The sequence below is a fragment of the Palaemon carinicauda genome, chromosome 7 (genome assembly GCF_036898095.1).
Source record: "Palaemon carinicauda isolate YSFRI2023 chromosome 7, ASM3689809v2, whole genome shotgun sequence".
NCBI lineage: Eukaryota > Metazoa > Arthropoda > Malacostraca > Decapoda > Palaemonidae > Palaemon > Palaemon carinicauda.
In genome coordinates, this window is record NC_090731.1 from 94,199,610 (window position 1) to 94,207,848 (window position 8,239).

Genomic DNA, 8,239 nt, shown 5'->3' on the forward strand with positions numbered 1-8,239 from the left:
CTCCCTTACATCAAAAGGTTATAATTGCGAAATGAGTCGTATGATGTAAGCACATTAGTACAAAATGAAACACACATGCAAAAATAAAAAAAAAAACATATACATATATATCGAATAAAACGGAAATATATAAAGTTAAAAAGGATCAGTGACTGGGGAGGAGACTAAACTCTAGTTCATTAAAGACTACGTTTTCAATCTCTCACCGTACAGTGCCTTGGGACGAGAATAAAAACTAAAAACGTTTTATCCTTTCTCCCCGTACAGAGACTTGGGACGAGAGTAAAAAACTGAATCGAGAACAACGTTACTAGCTCCCAAACTCCTTACTTGGGACGAGAATAAAGATCGGATCGTTCTCTCTTTCTCTCTCTCTCTCGTCACACACAAGAGAATTGCCCACTCACCCTTCGTCAATAAACAGGTTATTTGACCAAAGGAAAAAACTGAAAGGACTAAGAAATTGAAAATTATCAAGTTCCTTTAAATTAGTATTTAAAACACTTCAGTTTGAAAGAAGAATGAACAAAACGTCAAAATCGATTTACTCTTTCTGCAAAGTGAAACCATGATTCTCTCTTTCTCTATCGTAACGATAGAGCGCAAACTGCGTAGCATAAATAAACCAAACGTTAGTTCATCTTTGAAAAAACAGCACGAAGACTATTCAAAGAATATCTTTCTTAAAATATTTTCTAAAAAATATTCATTTCATAACTCTTACAGAGCAAATGATTTAAACTTAACGAAAATAAAAGTTGAATGGGCTCAACGTCGTTTAACTTCGGTTTCCAAGTTAGGACCGCCTACATCTCGGACTAGGGGAGGAATAGGTAAAGGCCGCATATAAACAAAACATAAAATTTATCTTGATGTTTAGTATAAATGGAAAGCTAATCGAAGAGGCCTAATAAAGGCGGGTGAGATATAAAATATATAGAGGAAAATCTATAATTATCAACAATAATTTATACAGTAACGTGATAAAATAATTACTAAAAGCCTAAAAACACACTTCCGTACACTGAGGGAAGGGTCGGCCATCTTTACTCTATGGAAAAACCAGAGATAAAAAAGCAAGGGCAAAACACTTTTACTCTCCTTTCAAAAGCATTTCTTTTGAAGATAGTATTGAATAATCCAACACGGCGAAAGCAATAAAACCAAAACCAAGTACTTCACCAATTCGGTAGAAAACTCGAGGTCATAAAGCGAGTGGAATCGACTTGTCGATGAAACCGACAGAGAAGAACTGGAGCTGTTTACAAGTATATGCGGTATCTGGCCGATAGTCGGCGCTGGTGGGCACACCCGCAACCTTCATGGCGATCGCTCGCGAGTTTTTGGAATCTGTTGAGCCGTCGGAGACGTCAGCTACTGTATTATATATTCACCGGCTAAGTTTAATATTTAAAAACTTAACTTCGGATCAACCTGTGACTGCGGTGGCTGACGTTCAAACGTCACGTAGTAACAGCGGTGACTGCTGATCGATGCTATATCGTGACTACGGTGACTGACACTCGACGTCACGTTGTGTCTACGGTGTCTACCGCTCAACGTCACGTCGAGTCTGTGGCAGAAACGTCTGTACATGAACGTCATCGCTATGAACAGGACTCTTATGATGACTACAGCTAGGACGTTGAACTTGTTCTGAAGGAACTAATAAACGTTTCAACCGTCTCGAAACCTTACGCCCAGGCTTTTAAAGAGACGAATCATCGGAAGACGAGGAGAAACTTCGTCTCTCCTGTCTTATGGCAAGGACGTGCTTGACGAGCAACGTCTGTTCGTTGGTTTACACTCCTCACTCCCTTAGGTCCTACGACATTCCTTCTCCCTGGTGCAGGGGAGCCTGAAAGAGGTCTCGGACTAGGCAAGCGACAAGCACGAACAAACGAACCCTCCGCAACACAGAACATGTTTTTTGCACTTACTTCACTGATATCGCATTTTTTAATAATTTCACATTAGACATGAATAAAACTGATTTCTACCTGAAGCACGCAATTCTCCCTTAAATCAAAAGGTTAGAATTGCGAAATGAGTCGTATAAAATATATAGAGGTAAATCTATAAATATCAACAATAATTTATAAAGTGATAAAATAATTACTAAAAGCCTTTAACACACTTCCGTACACTGAGGGAAGGGTCGGCCATCTTTTCTCTATGGAAAAACCAGAGCGAGATTAAAAAAGCAAGGGCAAAAAACTTTTCCTCTCCTTTCAAAAGCATTTCTTTTGAAGATAGTATTGAATAATCCAACACGGCGAAAGCAATAAAACCAAAACCAAGTACAGTACTTCACCAATTCGGTAGAAAACTCGAGGTCTAGAGCGAGCAGAACCAATGTTGTCGGTGACACCGACAGAGAAGAACTGGAGTGGTTGAGAAGTATATGCAGTATCTGGCCAATAGTCAGCGCTGGTGGGCACACCCGCAACCTTCATGGCGATCGCTCGCGAGTTTTTTGGAATCTGTCGGGCCGTCGGAGATGTCAGCTATTTATATATTCACCGGCTAAGTTTAATATTTAAAAACGACTTTTCTTGTTAGCAAAACCCTGCATACCATACATTCTAACCATGGCTTCTTTTCCGTGTGTTGCCTGTTCTGAGGAAGTCCGTCCACGCCAGCACGCTTTTAAGTGTGATGCGTGTGAACAATGGCAACACCGGAAGTGTAACACTGGCATTAGTCAGGATGAATACCGTCGCATCATACGTGGGGAACTTATGGTCAACGAACCATGGTTTTGTACAAAGTGCTCATTGTCAGAAGCCACAGGTACGTCAGTATACCAAGTACTATCTTCCATTTTTTACATATTGGTGGTATAGTGAGAAATCTCCCCTCCGTCTTTTTTTCTTAAATATCTTTTTTTTTTATCATATTTGCATTATTTCATATCTTCTACAGTGATGAATGAGGAAGACATGGCGTTTGATCCTCACCATGATGTCCCTATGGCTGAGAGTATGCAACTTCAACCTGCTTTATATGATGATACCCTGGAGAATTATCAAGAAGAGGCTTTATCTGTCCCTAACATTAGTACACGACCGCCAATTCCAGATCAATATGAAGAGGACGTAATAGCTGATGACTCTATTACAGAAGTTCCTAGTGTCGGTGAAGAGATTCAAATCTCTTATAAACTAGTTGAGGGTGCCACGAGAGGAGGAAAGACCCTTATGGTTGATTCTTTAGGGTTTTCATACAACAAAAAGGTATCAGGAAGGAAGAAAATTCAGCGTGATGGTAAGTGCACTTGGCGGTGCAGTGTTAGAAGTAAGGCGCTAACCTACCCGGCTACTGTATACCAGGATGGTAATATTTTCACTCGTGGGTCCCGTCCTCATCTTCATCAAGGTAAGACAGGAGCCGCTGTTACGGCAGCAGTCACTGCTGCTGCTAAGTCCCTCGCTAGAGAGAAAGCCAATATGTTCACATCGGCTACTACCCTAGTTGACCGTGCCATGATGCAGACAGAAGGAAGTGATAATGCTTGTGTAAATCCAGTCTATTTATCTCGTAATGTTAACCGCATAAGACAGAAAGATAGACCTGTTGAACCTAATTCATTGGATTTTGAATTGGTAGTTGATCACATCCCGAATGAATTCCTCCAGAAAGATATTATTCTAGATGATGCAAGACATTTAGTATTTGCCACTGCAGACCAACTTGCTTTGTTGAAGAAGGCAAGGACATGGTATTTAGATGCCACATTTCGTGTAGTACGGGCCCCGTTTCAACAGCTATTTGGAGTCCATGCCTTCGTTAAGGGAAGCGAAGGAAATGTAAAACAAGTCCCCTTAGCTTTCATCCTTATATCAGGGAAAAGAAAGAGAGACTACAGAAAGGTATTGAATTATATTTTAGCAATAATTCAGGAGTGTAAAGTGGAAAAGATCGTGATGGACTTCGAAATGGCTTTGTGGTCAGTAGTCAGGACATTATTTCCAGTTGCAAAGTTCCAGGCTGTGCATTTCATTGGAATCAGGCAGTCTGGAAGAAGATTCGGGCATTAGGATTAGCGGTTCCATACTTGAATCATCGTCTCACTCAAGATTATCGAAAACAGTTAATGGCTCTTCCCTTTCTCCCACATGAACATATTACATCAACATTTGATCACCTTGAATCACGCCTTCCTGTTGGCCCAATTAAAGATTTAACAACGTACATGAGAGAAACACGGATAAGTGGGTTTTGGTCACCAAGTGAGTGGACAGTGTTTGGCCAAAGTATTCGCACGAATAATGATGTAGAAGGTTATCACAGACGTTTGAATGGTAGTGCAGGCGTTTCCTATATTCTTTTTTATGTGCTGGTTCCCTTACTTTTCAAAGAAGCCAAAAATGTACAGGTTCAAGTACGTCTGGTCAAGGACGGCAAACTTGCTCGTTGTCAGAGACGAAAATACCGATCTCTACAGGGACGAATATTTTCACTATGGAACAAATATGAACAACATGACCTTACCACTGACCAATTATTAAAAGCATGTTCCAGGCTAAGCGGACCCAGTGTTTAGTTTATAATATGATCGTCTTTTATTTTTTTTACTTAGACACATACTTTTGTATACAGAAATATTTAGTATCGGTAGGCTGCCTTTTTTTTTTTTTTTTTTTTACTCAGACGCATACTTTTGTATACTGAAATATTTTAGTATTGGTAGGCGGTTGCTCTTTTTTTTTTTTTACTGACGCATACTTTTGTATACAGAAATATTTTAGTATCAGTAGCTGCCAAATTTTTTTTTTTTTTTTTTTTTTTGACTTAGACGCATATATACCTTTGTATACAGTTAATTTTTCATATCATTTAAACTATTAGATCGTACTATATTATTGTATTTTATGTAATGTTAATAGCAATGTATTGAAATTATTTAATAAAAGAGAGAGCCTGTTATTATATATTCTTTCTAGATACCATAGTATAATTAGTGGGCCGGAGTGACTAGGGTGGTAGGCCGGAGTGACTAGGGTGGTAGGCCGGAGTGACTAGGGTTGGGGGCCGCAGTGACTGAGGGCCGGTGTAACTAAGGGCCGGAGTGACTGTAAACCGGTTTGTTAGGTTCTGTGCCCTTACTGTACTTTTTATATATTGTGTAATAGTTATATGGAAACATTATTTAATATACGTATGGAAATATTTAGCATTTCTACCGCTACTAATGTCATCGGGTCGTTGGTAACTCTGTGTACCATTCGTCATCGTTGGTAGTACTGAGAATCAAAGTCAGTCATTCCTCAATAGTCATTATATGTGTTTTGTGACCGGGGTACTTCTAGGCAAGGTTAGGTGGGTTTGTTAGGTTCTGTGCCCTTTTTGTACTTTTTATATATTGTGTAATAGTTATATGGAAAAATTATTTAATATACGTATGGAAATATTTAGCATTTCTACCGCTACTAATGTCATCGGGTCGTTGGTAACTCTGTGTACCATTCGTCAACGTTGGTAGTACTGTGAATCATTGGTATGGTTCTCAGTACATTCGTAAGAGAAGTGACATCTTTGAACAAGTTCTTATATTTAAATATTTTAACACAACATATATGTCAACAGTGATAATATTTGGTAAATTTTTATTGTATTCCAGGGTGTGATTTTCGCACAGAAAATATATGATTTCCTATAGTAAATAACGTGATTTAACCGGTTTTCACCTTCATTTCATCCGTAATAACATCAACCAATTCGTCAACTTAAAGTTAGTCGGTTTGGTTGATCTGTTTGGTTCCGGTTGAAATAAAGGTCAAATTCGGTTAAATCACGTTATTTACTTAAGGAAATCATATATTTTCTGTGCGAAAATCACACCCTGTAATACAATACAAATTTACCGAAAGGTGGCCTTTATCATACATACAGGTGGCCGCCATCGTACATACATCCCGCGTTTGCAGTACATACATGAGTGAAGTGACATGGAATTTGAACAAGTCATTATATTCAATCATTCTAACAGAATATATATAACAAAAGATTATATTTAAACATTTTAAGAGAACATATATGTTTTCCTGTAGAAAATAACGTGATTTAACCGGTTTTCACATTCATTTCATCCGTAATAACAGCAACCACTTCGGCTACTTATAGTCGAATTGATTGTTCTGTTTGTTTGCGGTTGAAATGAAGGTCAAATTACGTTATTTACTACAGGAACACATATTTTCTGTTAGAAATGAGAATTTGTAATACAGTAAAATTTTACAGTTTTCCCCAGGTTACATTGCCCTGTAATACAGTACAATAATACCAAAAATATTATGGCTTTCCGAAATGTTGTCCAATCCTTGTCTGGAACTTTACTACAACTTCAACTTACCAGTTTACATGAAAAAAAAAAAAAAAAAACACTAAACGCTCACCTAAATTTTCGATTTTTCAATATCTTTGGTGCAATGCTACGTTACGTAAAATGGACAAGTAAGCAATTTGCAATCACGGAAATGTATAAGCAACGTGGCAGTCTGTTGGAAGAACAAATCCTACTTAGTTCAGTTTCACACTAACAAAATACAGCACTGTGAAATTGGAATTACAAAAGCATGTGGAGACCAGATCAGATCAGATCAGATTCATGGTGAGGCTTCGCCTTTGCAACGGCGCCTCTGTGTCTTTTAGTTTTGTATGTTCCTTATTTTCACTAGTTTTTCTCTTATTATCCTATAATTTTCTTTTAATTCTAGAATATTCAACCTTATTTTCATAACTATTACGGCCTCATTAGTATTAAATTCTCCTATGTAATTTCTTCTACTATTACTATTCACAAACCTCAGTTTTGGTCATCTCTGCTTTCTTTTCTTCTATTTTTCTTTTAATTTCATTTGCCACTATACTTTTTACCTCTTTTTTTTTAGTTCTTGCTTTTTATACTTTCTTACCTCTTCAATTTCAATATCATATTTATTGCATATTTCTATGATACTTTATCTCCAACATTCCCCATATGGTTCTCTAATTTGATCTTCCACTAAATCCTTAAGTAGCCATTTCACCCATTTGTCATCTGATGTTATGAAATAGCATCACCTTTTTATACTCTATTCTATTTTCAAATGGTCATATTCCTGTTTCTGCTATTAGCCCCCAGTATGGCGTGTTAGCAACCTGACCATACATTCCTTTGATAAATTTGTACTGTATAGGACCTACTCTCTAGTTTGTTTTTCATTTATTTTTCTTTTATTACACCCCATGCCTCAATATTTGCAAACATTGTAGAAAAGGTATAAATTTAGACAAAAAACTTAACCGCTGTATAAGTAAATGCCTGTTAAATATTCAAGCACTAACCAAACAGAAATTAATAGAAGTAGAAACGAAATGAACACAAATAAAATTCATATATTTTGTTTGACAGAAACGCACCAAAAGTTAGATAAAATGCAACTAAGTAAAGGTCAGTTAAAGATAGAAAAAAGAAGGGATTTTAGAGACAAAAAGGGTAGTGAGTTAATGTTAGTGTTTAAAAATAACGATATCACTGAAGCAGAGGAAATGGAAATAAAACACAGCGATATATTAATGGTGAAGTGCAATATCTACAACTTAATATTTCTGATAATACTAGTATATTTCGCAGCAGGAATTACAGAAGAAGATAAAAAAAAAGAGATCAAGAATTGAAAGCAGAATGTGAAAGATTTAATACAGAAAGCAGGAGAAACAAGTCCTTTACTAGTATTGTGGGGTTTTAACGGCCACATGGGATTTCTGGGGCACCAACAAATAGACAGAAATGGGGAAATGGGGCTAGATTGGATGAGTAACCACAACCTAACACTATTAAATGGAGATGAAAGGTGTTCAGGACTATACACGTGGAACAGACAAGACCAGTATAGTGCTATTGATTTTGTTCTTGCAAATAATATGCTATATAAATAATTTAAATATATGGAAATAGATGAAAATAAAATAGTATTAGACACATCAGATCACAACTTAATAACAGTAGAATTGAAAGTAAAAACAGATAGAAAAAATAAATACAATAAAGGGAAGTGGGGAGAAATGACATATTACAGCAATGACACAAAAGATATAGGCGAATATGTGAAATCCGTAGAGAGAAAACTCGTTAGCAAGGATGTAAAAAACATCGAAGAGCTAAACATAATAATGCCAGAAATGAAACAAGAACATTTGGCTACAACATACAGGAGAAGGGTAACGTATGATGTGAAGACCAAAGAACAACCTT

General features: G+C 37.0%; 1 protein-coding gene and 1 pseudogene across 1 annotated transcript in view; one reads left to right on the plus strand and one right to left on the minus strand.

Moving 5' to 3' along the window:
- Positions 1 to 6,334, minus strand: part of Rs1 (Dead-box helicase Rs1) — a 474,615-nt gene extending 468,281 nt beyond the window's left edge. Inside the window, exon 1 of the mRNA XM_068377426.1 lies at positions 6,287 to 6,334. The gene's annotated coding sequence lies outside the window, so the exon portion shown is untranslated. The remainder of the gene's footprint in view (positions 1 to 6,286) is intronic.
- On the plus strand, positions 2,592 to 4,675 carry LOC137644449 (uncharacterized; annotated as a pseudogene).
- Positions 6,335 to 8,239: the final 1,905 nt, after the last annotated feature.